Source organism: Camellia sinensis, chromosome 13 (genome assembly GCF_055761805.1).
Source record: "Camellia sinensis isolate YWXY chromosome 13, ASM5576180v1, whole genome shotgun sequence".
Classification (NCBI taxonomy): Eukaryota; Viridiplantae; Streptophyta; class Magnoliopsida; order Ericales; family Theaceae; genus Camellia; species Camellia sinensis.
In genome coordinates, this window is record NC_138973.1 from 141173010 (window position 1) to 141188879 (window position 15870).

Below are 15870 nucleotides of genomic sequence, written 5' to 3' on the forward strand. Positions count from 1 at the left end.
TAAGTTGCGGAGACTTACGGGACTAGCACGGGACTCTCGGTCTGAGAACTAAATCAAAAAATGCACTTTTTTCAAACTTAAGCTCGAAAATAAGCCGTCGGGGGCCAAAATCGTGTAACAGTCACGAGAAGGCCCGCGGAACACGTCAAACACCCCGGGAGGGACCAATGTAAGTTGTGAAAACTTACGGAACTAGCACGGGACTCCCGGTTTGAAAACTAAGTCCGAAACGGCACTTTTCTCGTACATAAGCTTGAAAATAGTCCATCGAGAGGCAAAAATCGTGTGACAGTCAAGAGAAGGTCCGGGGAACACCTCGAACACCTAGGGAATGACCAACAAAACCTGTGGAAACTTACGGAACTCGCATGGGACTCCCGGTCTGAAAACTAAGTCAAGAGATGCGCTTCCTAAACACTTAAGTTTGAAAACTAGCCATCGGGGCCCCCCAAAAACATGTAACAGTCCCGAGAAGGCCCGTGGAACACCTCCAACACCTCGGGAGACACCAATGCAAGTTGTGGAAACTTACGGAACTAGCGCGGGACTCCCCGTTTGAAAACTAGGTCGGAAAAGGTACTTTTTCCACACTCAAGCTTGAGAATAGGGCTCGGCGGGCCCAAATCGTGTAACAGTCACGAGAAGGCCCGGGAAACACCTCGAACATCTCAGGAGGGACCAATTTGAGTTGTGAAAACTTAAAGAACAGGCGCGGGACTCTCGATTTGAAAACTAGGTCAGAAAATACACTTTTCTAACGCTTAAGCTTGGAAGTAAGCCATCGGGGGGCCAAAATCATGTAACAGTCGCAAGGAGGGCCGGGAACACCTCAAACACCTCGGGTGTGACCAACGCAAGCTGTGAAAACTTAAAGAACTAGCACGGGACTCCCGGTTTGAAAACTAAGTTGGAAAGAGACACTTTTTCCAAACTTAAGCTTGGAAATAGGACACCGGGGCGGCTAAAACCGTGTAACAGTCACGAGAAGGACCGGGAAATGCCCCAAACACCTCGGGGAGGGTCCGAGGTAAGTTGCGCAGACTTACGGAACTAGCACGGGACTCTCGGTCTGAGAACTAAATCAAAAAATGCACTTTTTTCAAACTTAAGCTCGAAAATAAGCCGTCGGGGGCTAACAGTAACGAGAAGACCCGGGGAACACGTCAAACACCTCGGGAGAGACCAATGTAAGTTGTGAAAACTTACGAAACTAGCACGGGTCTCCCGGTTTGAAAACTAAGTCCGAAACGGAGCTTTTCTCGCACCTAAGCTTGAAAATAGTCCGTCGGGGGGCAAAAATCGTGCGACAGTCAAGAGAATGTCCGGCGAACACCACGAACACCTAGGGAATGACCAACGTGAGCTGTGGAAACTTACGGAACTCGCATGGGCCTCCCGATCTGAAAACTAAGTCAAGAGATGCACTTCCTAAATACTTAAGTTTGAAAACAGGCCATCGGGGGCCCCCAAAATCCTGTAACAGTCCCGGGAAGGCCCGTGGAACACCTCCAACCCCTCGGGAGACACCAATGCAAGTTATGGAAACTTACGGAACTAGCGCGGGACTTCTGGTTTGAAAACTAGGTCGGAAAAGGTACTTTTTTCACACTTAAGCTTGAGAATAGGGCTCGGCGGGCCGAAATCGTGTAAAAATCACGAGAAGGCCCGGGAAACACCTCGAACATCTCAGGAGGGACCAATTTGAGTTGTGAAAACTTAAAGACCAGGTGCGGGACTCTCGATTTGAAAACTAGGTCAGAAAATACACTTTTCTAACGCTTAAGCTTGGAAGTAAGCCATCGGGGGGCCAAAATCATGTAACAGTCGCAAGGAGGGCCGGGAACACCTCAAACACCTCGGGTGTGACCAACCAACGCAAGCTGTGAAAACTTAAGGAACTAGCACGGGACTCCCGGTTTGAAAACTAAGTTGGAAAGAGACACTTTTTCCAAACTTAAGCTTGGAAATAGGACACCGGGGTGGCTAAAACCGTGTAACAGTCACGAGAAGGACCGGGAAATGCCCCAAACATCTCCGGAGGGTCCGAGATAAGTTGCGGAGACTTACGGGACTAGCACGGGACTCTCGGTCTGAGAACTAAATCAAAAAATGCACTTTTTTCAAACTTAAGCTCGAAAATAAGCCGTCGGGGGCCAAAATCGTGTAACAGTCACGAGAAGGCCCGCGGAACACGTCAAACACCCCGGGAGGGACCAATGTAAGTTGTGAAAACTTACGGAACTAGCACGGGACTCCCGGTTTGAAAACTAAGTCCGAAACGGCACTTTTCTCGTACATAAGCTTGAAAATAGTCCATCGAGAGGCAAAAATCGTGTGACAGTCAAGAGAAGGTCCGGGGAACACCTCGAACACCTAGGGAACGACCAACAAAACCTGTGGAAACTTACGGAACTCGCATGGGACTCCCGGTCTGAAAACTAAGTCAAGAGATGCGCTTCCTAAACACTTAAGTTTGAAAACTAGACATCGGGGGCCCCCCAAAAACCTGTAACAGTCCCGAGAAGGCCCGTGGAACACCTCCAACACCTCGGGAGACACCAATGCAAGTTGTGGAAACTTACGGAACTAGCGCGGGACTCCCCGTTTGAAAACTAGGTCGGAAAAGGTACTTTTTCCACACTCAAGCTTGAGAATAGGGCTCGGCGGGCCCAAATCGTGTAACAGTCACGAGAAGGCCCGCGAAACACCTCGAACATCTCAGGAGGGACCAATTTGAGTTGTGAAAACTTAAAGAACAGGCGCGGGACTCTCGATTTGAAAACTAGGTCAGAAAATACACTTTTCTAACGCTTAAGCTTGGAAGTAAGCCATCGGGGGGCCAAAATCATGTAACAGTCGCAAGGAGGGCCGGGAACACCTCAAACACCTCGGGTGTGACCAACGCAAGCTGTGAAAACTTAAGGAACTAGCACGGGACTCCCGGTTTGAAAACTAAGTTGGAAAGAGACACTTTTTCCAAACTTAAGCTTGGAAATAGGACACCGGGGCGGCTAAAACCGTGTAACAGTCACGAGAAGGACCGGTAAATGCCCCAAACACCTCGGGGAGGGTCCGAGGTAAGTTGCGCAGACTTACGGAACTAGCACGGGACTCTCGGTCTGAGAACTAAATCAAAAAATGCACTTTTTTCAAACTTAAGCTCGAAAATAAGCCGTCGGGGGCCAAAATCGTGTAACAGTCACGAGAAGGCCCGCGGAACACGTCAAACACCCCGGGAGGGACCAATGTAAGTTGTGAAAACTTACGGAACTAGCACGGGACTCCCGGTTTGAAAACTAAGTCCGAAACGGCACTTTTCTCGTACATAAGCTTGAAAATAGTCCATCGAGAGGCAAAAATCGTGTGACAGTCAAGAGAAGGTCCGGGGAACACCTCGAACACCTAGGGAATGACCAACAAAACCTGTGGAAACTTACGGAACTCGCATGGGACTCCCGGTCTGAAAACTAAGTCAAGAGATACACTTCCTAAACACTTAAGTTTGAAAACTAGCCATCGGGGGCCCCCCAAAAACCTGTAACAGTCCCGAGAAGGCCCGTGGAACACCTCCAACCCCTCGGGAGACACCAATGCAAGTTGTGGAAACTTACGGAACTAGCGCGGGACTCCCCGTTTGAAAACTAGGTCGGAAAAGGTACTTTTTCCACACTCAAGCTTGAGAATAGGGCTCGGCGGGCCCAAATCGTGTAACAGTCACGAGAAGGCCCGGGAAACACCTCGAACATCTCAGGAGGGACCAATTTGAGTTGTGAAAACTTAAAGAACAGGCGCGGGACTCTCGATTTGAAAACTAGGTCAGAAAATACACTTTTCTAACGCTTAAGCTTGGAAGTAAGCCATCGGGGGGCCAAAATCATGTAACAGTCGCAAGGAGGGCCGGGAACACCTCAAACACCTCGGGTGTGACCAACGCAAGCTGTGAAAACTTAAGGAACTAGCACGGGACTCCCGGTTTGAAAACTAAGTTGGAAAGAGACACTTTTTCCAAACTTAAGCTTGGAAATAGGACACCGGGGCGGCTAAAACCGTGTAACAGTCACGAGAAGGACCGGGAAATGCCCCAAACACCTCGGGGAGGGTCCGAGGTAAGTTGCGCAGACTTACGGAACTAGCACGGGACTCTCGGTCTGAGAACTAAATCAAAAAATGCACTTTTTTCAAACTTAAGCTCGAAAATAAGCCGTCGGGGGCCAACAGTAACGAGAAGACCCGGGGAACACGTCAAACACCTCGGGAGAGACCAATGTAAGTTGTGAAAACTTACGGAACTAGCACGGGTCTCCCGGTTTGAAAACTAAGTCCGAAACGGAGCTTTTCTCGCACCTAAGCTTGAAAATAGTCCGTCGGGGGGCAAAAATCGTGCGACAGTCAAGAGAATGTCCGGCGAACACCACGAACACCTAGGGAATGACCAACGTGAGCTGTGGAAACTTACGGAACTCGCATGGGCCTCCCGATCTGAAAACTAAGTCAAGAGATGCACTTCCTAAATACTTAAGTTTGAAAACAGGCCATCGGGGGCCCCCAAAATCCTGTAACAGTCCCGGGAAGGCCCGTGGAACACCTCCAACCCCTCGGGAGACACCAATGCAAGTTATGGAAACTTACGGAACTAGCGCGGGACTTCTGGTTTGAAAACTAGGTCGGAAAAGGTACTTTTTTCACACTTAAGCTTGAGAATAGGGCTCGGCGGGCCGAAATCGTGTAAAAATCACGAGAAGGCCCGGGAAACACCTCGAACATCTCAGGAGGGACCAATTTGAGTTGTGAAAACTTAAAGACCAGGTGCGGGACTCTCGATTTGAAAACTAGGTCAGAAAATACACTTTTCTAACGCTTAAGCTTGGAAGTAAGCCATCGGGGGGCCAAAATCATGTAACAGTCGCAAGGAGGGCCGGGAACACCTCAAACACCTCGGGTGTGACCAACCAACGCAAGCTGTGAAAACTTAAGGAACTAGCACGGGACTCCCGGTTTGAAAACTAAGTTGGAAAGAGACTTTTTCAAAACTTAAGCTTGGAAATAGGACACCGGGGTGGCTAAAACCGTGTAACAGTCACGAGAAGGACCGGGAAATGCCCCAAACATCTCGGGAGGGTCCGAGATAAGTTGCGGAGACTTACGGGACTAGCACGGGACTCTCGGTCTGAGAACTAAATCAAAAAATGCACTTTTTTCAAACTTAAGCTCGAAAATAAGCCGTCGGGGGCCAAAATCGTGTAACAGTCACGAGAAGGCCCGCGGAACACGTCAAACACCCCGAGAGGGACCAATGTAAGTTGTGAAAACTTACGGAACTAGCACGGGACTCCCGGTTTGAAAACTAAGTCCGAAACGGCACTTTTCTCGTACATAAGCTTGAAAATAGTCCATCGAGAGGCAAAAATCGTGTGACAGTCAAGAGAAGGTCCGGGGAACACCTCGAACACCTAGGGAATGACCAACAAAACCTGTGGAAACTTACGGAACTCGCATGGGACTCCCGGTCTGAAAACTAAGTCAAGAGATGCACTTCCTAAACACTTAAGTTTGAAAACTAGCCATCGGGGGCCCCCCAAAAACCTGTAACAGTCCCGAGAAGGCCCGTGGAACACCTCCAACACCTCGGGAGACACCAATGCTAGTTGTGGAAACTTACGGAACTAGCGCGGGACTCCTCGTTTGAAAACTAGGTCGGAAAAGGTACTTTTTCCACACTCAAGCTTGAGAATAGGGCTCGGCGGGCCCAAATCGTGTAACAGTCACGAGAAGGCCCGGGAAACACCTCGAACATCTCAGGAGGGACCAATTTGAGTTGTGAAAACTTAAAGAACAGGCGCGGGACTCTCGATTTGAAAACTAGGTCAGAAAATACACTTTTCTAACGCTTAAGCTTGGAAGTAAGCCATCGGGGGGCCAAAATCATGTAACAGTCGCAAGGAGGGCCGGGAACACCTCAAACACCTCGGGTGTGACCAACGCAAGCTGTGAAAACTCAAGGAACTAGCACGGGACTCCCGGTTTGAAAACTAAGTTGGAAAGAGACACTTTTTCCAAACTTAAGCTTGGAAATAGGACACCGGGGCGGCTAAAACCGTGTAACAGTCACGAGAAGGACCGGGAAATGCCCCAAACACCTCGGGGAGGGTCCGAGGTAAGTTGCGCAGACTTACGGAACTAGCACGGGACTCTCGGTCTGAGAACTAAATCAAAAAATGCACTTTTTTCAAACTTAAGCTCGAAAATAAGCCGTCGGGGGCCAAAATCGTGTAACAGTCACGAGAAGGCCCGCGGAACACGTCAAACACCCCGGGAGGGACCAATGTAAGTTGTGAAAACTTACGGAACTAGCACGGGACTCCCGGTTTGAAAACTAAGTCCGAAACGGCACTTTTCTCGTACATAAGCTTGAAAATAGTCCATCGAGAGGCAAAAATCGTGTGACAGTCAAGAGAAGGTCCGGGGAACACCTCGAACACCTCGAACACCTAGGGAATGACCAACAAAACCTGTGGAAACTTACGGAACTCGCATGGGACTCCCGGTCTGAAAACTAAGTCAAGAGATGCGCTTCCTAAACACTTAAGTTTGAAAACTAGCCATCGGGGGCCCCCCAAAAACCTGTAACAGTCCCGAGAAGGCCCGAGGAACACCTCCAACACCTCGGGAGACACCAATGCAAGTTGTGGAAACTTACGGAACTAGCGCGGGACTCCCCGTTTGAAAACTAGGTCGGAAAAGGTACTTTTTCCACACTCAAGCTTGAGAATAGGGCTCGGCGGGCCCAAATCGTGTAACAGTCACGAGAAGGCCCGCGAAACACCTCGAACATCTCAGGAGGGACCAATTTGAGTTGTGAAAACTTAAAGAACAGGCGCGGGACTCTCGATTTGAAAACTAGGTCAGAAAATACACTTTTCTAACGCTTAAGCTTGGAAGTAAGCCATCGGGGGGCCAAAATCATGTAACAGTCGCAAGGAGGGCCGGGAACACCTCAAACACCTCGGGTGTGACCAACGCAAGCTGTGAAAACTTAAGGAACTAGCACGGGACTCCCGGTTTGAAAACTAAGTTGGAAAGAGACACTTTTTCCAAACTTAAGCTTGGAAATAGGACACCGGGGCGGCTAAAACCGTGTAACAGTCACGAGAAGGACCGGGAAATGCCCCAAACACCTCGGGGAGGGTCCGAGGTAAGTTGCGCAGACTTACGGAACTAGCACGGGACTCTCGGTCTGAGAACTAAATCAAAAAATGCACTTTTTTCAAACTTAAGCTCGAAAATAAGCCGTCGGGGGCTAACAGTAACGAGAAGACCCGGGGAACACGTCAAACACCTCGGGAGAGACCAATGTAAGTTGTGAAAACTTACGGAACTAGCACGGGTCTCCCGGTTTGAAAACTAAGTCCGAAACGGAGCTTTTCTCGCACCTAAGCTTGAAAATAGTCCGTCGGGGGGCAAAAATCGTGCGACAGTCAAGAGAATGTCCGGCGAACACCACGAACACCTAGGGAATGACCAACGTGAGCTGTGGAAACTTACGGAACTCGCATGGGCCTCCCGATCTGAAAACTAAGTCAAGAGATGCACTTCCTAAATACTTAAGTTTGAAAACAGGCCATCGGGGGCCCCCAAAATCCTGTAACAGTCCCGGGAAGGCCCGTGGAACACCTCCAACCCCTCGGGAGACACCAATGCAAGTTATGGAAACTTACGGAACTAGCGCGGGACTTCTGGTTTGAAAACTAGGTCGGAAAAGGTACTTTTTTCACACTTAAGCTTGAGAATAGGGCTCGGCGGGCCCAAATCGTGTAACAATCACGAGAAGGCCCGGGAAACACCTCGAACATCTCAGGAGGGACCAATTTGAGTTGTGAAAACTTAAAGACCAGGTGCGGGACTCTCGATTTGAAAACTAGGTCAGAAAATACACTTTTCTAACGCTTAAGCTTTGAAGTAAGCCATCGGGGGGCCAAAATCATGTAACAGTCGCAAGGAGGGCCGGGAACACCTCAAACACCTCAGGTGTGACCAACCAACGCAAGCTGTGAAAACTTAAGGAACTAGCACGGGACTCCCGGTTTGAAAACTAAGTTGGAAAGAGACACTTTTTCCAAACTTAAGCTTGGAAATAGGACACCGGGGCGGCTACAACCGTGTAACAGTCACGAGAAGGACCGGGAAATGCCCCAAACACCTCGGGGAGGGTCCGAGATAAGTTGCGGAGACTTACGGGACTAGCACGGGACTCTCGGTCTGAGAACTAAATCAAAAAATGCACTTTTTTCAAACTTAAGCTCGAAAATAAGCCGTCGGGGGCCAAAATCGTGTAACAGTCACGAGAAGGCCCGCGGAACACGTCAAACACCCCAGGAGGGACCAATGTAAGTTGTGAAAACTTACGGAACTAGCACGGGACTCCCGGTTTGAAAACTAAGTCCGAAACGGCACTTTTCTCGTACATAAGCTTGAAAATAGTCCATCGAGAGGCAAAAATCATGTGACAGTCAAGAGAAGGTCCGGGGAACACCTCGAACACCTAGGGAATGACCAACAAAACCTGTGGAAACTTACGGAACTCGCATGGGACTCCCGGTCTGAAAACTAAGTCAAGAGATGCACTTCCTAAACACTTAAGTTTGAAAACTAGCCATCGGGGGCCCCCCAAAAACCTGTAACAGTCCCGAGAAGGCCCGTGGAACACCTCCAACACCTCGGGAGACACCAATGCAAGTTGTGGAAACTTACGGAACTAGCGCGGGACTCCCCGTTTGAAAACTAGGTCGGAAAAGGTACTTTTTCCACACTCAAGCTTGAGAATAGGGCTCGGCGGGCCCAAATCGTGTAACAGTCACGAGAAGGCCCGCGAAACACCTCGAACATCTCAGGAGGGACCAATTTGAGTTGTGAAAACTTAAAGAACAGGCGCGGGACTCTCGATTTGAAAACTAGGTCAGAAAATACACTTTTCTAACGCTTAAGCTTGGAAGTAAGCCATCGGGGGGCCAAAATCATGTAACAGTCGCAAGGAGGGCCGGGAACACCTCAAACACCTCGGGTGTGACCAACGCAAGCTGTGAAAACTCAAGGAACTAGCACGGGACTCCCGGTTTGAAAACTAAGTTGGAAAGAGACACTTTTTCCAAACTTAAGCTTGGAAATAGGACACCGGGGCGGCTAAAACCGTGTAACAGTCACGAGAAGGACCGGGAAATGCCCCAAACACCTCGGGGAGGGTCCGAGGTAAGTTGCGCAGACTTACGGAACTAGCACGGGACTCTCGGTCTGAGAACTAAATCAAAAAATGCACTTTTTTCAAACTTAAGCTCGAAAATAAGCCGTCGGGGGCCAAAATCGTGTAACAGTCACGAGAAGGCCCGCGGAACACGTCAAACACCCCGGGAGGGACCAATGTAAGTTGTGAAAACTTACGGAACTAGCACGGGACTCCCGGTTTGAAAACTAAGTCCGAAACGGCACTTTTCTCGTACATAAGCTTGAAAATAGTCCATCGAGAGGCAAAAATCGTGTGACAGTCAAGAGAAGGTCCGGGGAACACCTCGAACACCTAGGGAATGACCAACAAAACCTGTGGAAACTTACGGAACTCGCATGGGACTCCCGGTCTGAAAACTAAGTCAAGAGATGCGCTTCCTAAACACTTAAGTTTGAAAACTAGCCATCGGGGGCCCCCCAAAAACCTGTAACAGTCCCGAGAAGGCCCGAGGAACACCTCCAACACCTCGGGAGACACCAATGCAAGTTGTGGAAACTTACGGAACTAGCGCGGGACTCCCCGTTTGAAAACTAGGTCGGAAAAGGTACTTTTTCCACACTCAAGCTTGAGAATAGGGCTCGGCGGGCCCAAATCGTGTAACAGTCACGAGAAGGCCCGCGAAACACCTCGAACATCTCAGGAGGGACCAATTTGAGTTGTGAAAACTTAAAGAACAGGCGCGGGACTCTCGATTTGAAAACTAGGTCAGAAAATACACTTTTCTAACGCTTAAGCTTGGAAGTAAGCCATCGGGGGGCCAAAATCATGTAACAGTCGCAAGGAGGGCCGGGAACACGTCAAACACCTCGGGTGTGACCAACGCAAGCTGTGAAAACTTAAGGAACTAGCACGGGACTCCCGGTTTGAAAACTAAGTTGGAAAGAGACACTTTTTCCAAACTTAAGCTTGGAAATAGGACACCGGGGCGGCTAAAACCGTGTAACAGTCACGAGAAGGACCGGGAAATGCCCCAAACACCTCGGGGAGGGTCCGAGGTAAGTTGCGCAGACTTACGGAACTAGCACGGGACTCTCGGTCTGAGAACTAAATCAAAAAATGCACTTTTTTCAAACTTAAGCTCGAAAATAAGCCGTCGGGGGCTAACAGTAACGAGAAGACCCGGGGAACACGTCAAACACCTCGGGAGAGACCAATGTAAGTTGTGAAAACTTACGGAACTAGCACGGGTCTCCCGGTTTGAAAACTAAGTCCGAAACGGAGCTTTTCTCGCACCTAAGCTTGAAAATAGTCCGTCGGGGGGCAAAAATCGTGCGACAGTCAAGAGAATGTCCGACGAACACCACGAACACCTAGGGAATGACCAACGTGAGCTGTGGAAACTTACGGAACTCGCATGGGCCTCCCGATCTGAAAACTAAGTCAAGAGATGCACTTCCTAAATACTTAAGTTTGAAAACAGGCCATCGGGGGCCCCCAAAATCCTGTAACAGTCCCGGGAAGGCCCGTGGAACACCTCCAACCCCTCGGGAGACACCAATGCAAGTTATGGAAACTTACGGAACTAGCGCGGGACTTCTGGTTTGAAAACTAGGTCGGAAAAGGTACTTTTTTCACACTTAAGCTTGAGAATAGGGCTCGGCGGGCCCAAATCGTGTAACAATCACGAGAAGGCCCGGGAAACACCTCGAACATCTCAGGAGGGACCAATTTGAGTTGTGAAAACTTAAAGACCAGGTGCGGGACTCTCGATTTGAAAACTAGGTCAGAAAATACACTTTTCTAACGCTTAAGCTTTGAAGTAAGCCATCGGGGGGCCAAAATCATGTAACAGTCGCAAGGAGGGCCGGGAACACCTCAAACACCTCAGGTGTGACCAACCAACGCAAGCTGTGAAAACTTAAGGAACTAGCACGGGACTCCCGGTTTGAAAACTAAGTTGGAAAGAGACACTTTTTCCAAACTTAAGCTTGGAAATAGGACACCGGGGTGGCTAAAACCGTGTAACAGTCACGAGAAGGACCGGGAAATGCCCCAAACATCTCCGGAGGGTCCGAGATAAGTTGCGGAGACTTACGGGACTAGCACGGGACTCTCGGTCTGAGAACTAAATCAAAAAATGCACTTTTTTCAAACTTAAGCTCGAAAATAAGCCGTCGGGGGCCAAAATCGTGTAACAGTCACGAGAAGGCCCGCGGAACACGTCAAACACCCCGGGAGGGACCAATGTAAGTTGTGAAAACTTACGGAACTAGCACGGGACTCCCGGTTTGAAAACTAAGTCCGAAACGGCACTTTTCTCGTACATAAGCTTGAAAATAGTCCATCGAGAGGCAAAAATCGTGTGACAGTCAAGAGAAGGTCCGGGGAACACCTCGAACACCTAGGGAATGACCAACAAAACCTGTGGAAACTTACGGAACTCGCATGGGACTCCCGGTCTGAAAACTAAGTCAAGAGATGCACTTCCTAAACACTTAAGTTTGAAAACTAGCCATCGGGGGCCCCCCAAAAACCTGTAACAGTCCCGAGAAGGCCCGTAACACCTCGGGAGACACCAATGCAAGTTGTGGAAACTTATGGAACTAGCGCGGGACTCCCCGTTTGAAAACTAGGTCGGAAAAGGTACTTTTTCCACACTCAAGCTTGAGAATAGGGCTCGGCGGGCCCAAATCGTGTAACAGTCACGAGAAGGCCCGGGAAACACCTCGAACATCTCAGGAGGGACCAATTTGAGTTGTGAAAACTTAAAGAACAGGCGCGGGACTCTCGATTTGAAAACTAGGTCAGAAAATACACTTTTCTAACGCTTAAGCTTGGAAGTAAGCCATCGGGGGGCCAAAATCATGTAACAGTCGCAAGGAGGGCCGGGAACACCTCAAACACCTCGAGTGTGACCAACGCAAGCTGTGAAAACTTAAGGAACTAGCACGGGACTCCCGATTTGAAAACTAAGTTGGAAAGAGACACTTTTTCCAAACTTAAGCTTGGAAATAGGACACCGGGGCGGCTAAAACCGTGTAGCAGTCACGAGAAGGACCGGGAAATGCCCTAAACACCTCGGGGAGGTTCCGAGGTAAGTTGCGGAGACTTACGGAACTAGCACGGGACTCTCAGTCTGAGAACTAAATCAAAAAATGCACTTTTTTCAAACTTAAGTTCGAAAATAAGCCGTCGGGTGCCAAAATTGTGTAAAAGTCACGAGAAGGTCCGGGGAACACGTCAAACACCCCGGGAGGGGCCAATGTAAGTTGTGAAAACTTACGGAACTAGCACGGGGCTCCCGGTTTGAAAACTAGGTCCGAAACGGCACTTTTCTCGTACCTAAACTTGAAAATAGTCCATCGGGAGGCAAAAATCATATGACAGTCAAGAGATGGTCCGGTGAACACCTCAACCACCTAGGAAATGACCAACATGAGTTGTGAAATCTTACGGAACTCGCATGGGACTCTCGGTCTGAAAACTAAGTCAAGAGATGCACTTCCTAAACACTTAAGTTTGAAAACCGACCATCGGGGGCCCCCCAAAATCCTGTAACAGTCCCGAGAAGGCCCGTGGAACACCTTCAACACCTCGGGAGACACCAATGCAAGTTGTGGAAACTTACGGAACTAGCGCGGGACTTCCGGTTTGAAAATTGGGTCGGAAAAGGTACTTTTTTCACACTTAAGCTTGAGAATAGGCCTCGGCGGCCGAAATCGTGTAACAATCACGAGAAGGCGCGGGAAACACCTCGAACATCTCAGGAGGGACCAATTTGAGTTGTGAAAACTTAAAAAGCAGGCGCGGGACTCTCGATTTGAAAACTAGGTCAGAAAATACACTTTCTAACACTTAAACTTGGAAGTAGGCCATCGGGGGGCCAAAAACATGTAACAGTCGCAAGGAGGGGCGGGAACACCTCAAACACCTCGGGTGTGACCAACGCGAGCTGTGAAAACTTACAGAACTAGCACGGGACTCCCGATTTGAAAACTAAGTTGGAAAGAGACACTTTTTCCACACTTAAGCTTGGAAATAGGACACCGGGGGGGGTAAAACCGTGTAACAGTCACGAGAAGGACCGGGAAATGCCCCAAACACCTCGGGAGGGTCCAAGGCAAGTTGCGGAGACTTACGGAGCTAGCACGGGACTCGTTTCAAGTTTAAGTGATTGAAAAGTGCATTTTTTGACATAGTTTTCAAACCGGAAGTCCCTAGCTAGTTCCGTAAGTTTTCACAACTTACATTGGTACCCCTGAAGTGTTTGAGGTGTTCCCCGGGACTTCTCATGACCGTTACACGATTTTGGCCCCCGATGGACTATTTTAAAGCTTAAGTGTGAAAAAAGTACATTTTTCGACTTCAGTTCATGAATTCGAAATTAAACACATACCTAAAGTCTTCAAGAACACTAATTCTAGCAATTTCTTAAGTTGTCTTCCTCAATTCTTCAAGTCTCAAGCAAAATTCCAAGCTTCCAAGCTCTTCTCTCTAAAATTGAGTTTCCTCTCTCTCTAAACTTAATTGTCAGCAGATTTTGTGTCGAAATGAGATTAATTAATATTTCTCATAGATTAGTTTAGGGCCTTAATTAGGGATCAAATTAGTTAAATAGAGCTTAAGACTAATTAATCAAGGCTTAATTTCATTGATTTAATCTGAATCAAATTTTAATCAAACTTCTGACGTCATTAAGGCCTTCAATTTCAGATTATAACCGAAATCACAACAGATATTCCTATGGTTAACAGATATGAACCTAAAAATCATATTAAACACATAATAAGCATTCAAATTCACACAAAGTACTTAAATAACATTCAAAACCAATAATTAACAGGGTTGTCACAAGATCAATATTGCTTACCAACAACAAAATGTTTACTGGATTTTATAATTCAGAATGGGAAAAGTGGATAATCAAATTAAAGTCACACACAGCTCCATAAAAGACAACTTTGAGGGCAGAACTTAATTTATATGACACAAAATACAACAATTATTTCGTTGTGGTGATACAAATACCTATACAAGAATAGTAAATATAAGTTGGATGCTAGAAGCGCACAAGGACCAAGCTTTCCTTCCACCACACGCCAGGTCAAATAAAAATTTCCACAGCAAAATGTTTACTGGATTTTATAAATCATAATGGGAAAATTGGATTACCAATTTAAATCACACAGCTCCATAAAAGACAACTTTGAGGGCAAAAAACTTAATTTGTATGACACAAAATATAACAATTATTTTGTTGTGGTGATAAAATACATATACAAGAATAAGTAAATATAAGTTAGACGCTAGTAGTGCACAAGGGCCAAACCTTCCTTCCCAACAACACCCCAGGTCTGATAAAAATTTCCAGTGTGAAATAGCATGGTCTAAGCAATATCATTTGTCAAGCGCTTGTGCCAGTTGTAATGCATCTCCAAGAAGACCTTTGAAGCCCTGTCAACTGTTTTACGCCATGTCTACATGAAAAGAAAAAATCAAAAAAAAAAACTAATAATAGTAATCAATAAAATGAAGAAATAAATAGAGGCAATTCACAGTTAAACATTAAGTTGACATTGAACTGCTATAGTTCACAATAATTTAATGAATCTCAAGGTGTAAATAGAAACTATTCCAATAGTTGATGAAATCATGATGGTGATGGAGTGGCGGCAGTGATGGCGTACCACAGCCAATCCTGCTATCTAATGTAATGCTGGTGCAATCATCATGACAACGATAATGATACAAATCAAAAGAAAACCTGTACTTTCAAAATTTCAATCTCTTTTAACTATAAGTAAAATGAATTTTACCTAACCAAAAAAGTAAAATGAATTTTCTTTCTGATTTCTAATCTCACCCTTCCCAAAACACTTGATGTAGTAGGAATGTGCTTTAGGTCTTATCGATTTTGATACTTTAGGATTAAAGTCTTGTGATATACAGCCTTCCGTTTGCATGCTGACCAACACCTAGGTTTAGTTTTTCCTAAAGGAAGTCTTTATTATTAACTCCATTCTTACATTGTGCTAATCTAACATGTATCGCCCTTAATACCAGCCATGCTTCGCCGTGGAAAAAATCATCGCAACCACTCTTTGGGAACATTTACTCTGGTGAAAGTTTCCTGCAGTTGAAATGCAAAATGTCATGCTTTTTGGTAACTATACAGTGCCATTCCTAGGGAACAAAATCTACGTATATCCCATGATCTACGTATATCCCAAATTTTAGTTGACTTGTATAAATCTTTTTTAGCCAGGCTTAAAATATAACCCTAATAAGCTCTTATCTATAAACAGGGTTTTATTTCACATCTTTTGGTCAAACGACTATTGCAGTAACATTTCAAATAAAAAATTAATTTGACAATGGTAAAGATCTAGTGATTCAGATAAAGTGCTAATGCTTCACACTTAAAATGTTGTTTGGCACTTGAATAAGGTCTAGAGGAGATTTAACCCTCAAAATGGAAAAGAATTTGCTTAGGATTGATAACATAACATGACAGAGATTATGAATTGTTCATTTTATTCAATTAAACCAGTACAAATTTGCTTTATGCCAATCAATTCTGCAATCAATATAATAATCAATTAGACACACAAAAGGATTCCCTTTTTTTTTTTTTTTCCTTCTTCCTCTTGAAA

At 46.7% G+C, this 15870-nt stretch overlaps 1 protein-coding gene across 7 annotated transcripts in view; it reads right to left on the bottom strand.

Moving 5' to 3' along the window:
* Positions 1-15870, bottom strand: part of LOC114306957 (MOB kinase activator-like 1A) — an 85936-nt gene that overhangs the window by 63316 nt on the left and 6750 nt on the right. For 3 of the 7 annotated variants that reach the window (XM_082903684.1, XM_082903683.1, XM_082903687.1), the window contains one exon: positions 14547-14694. The gene's annotated coding sequence lies outside the window, so the exon portion shown is untranslated. Of the gene's footprint in view, positions 1-14245; positions 14353-14546; positions 14695-15243; positions 15348-15870 lie in introns of all 7 variants that reach the window. The other 4 variants (XM_082903690.1, XM_082903688.1, XM_082903689.1 and 1 more) reach the window with 2 other exon arrangements.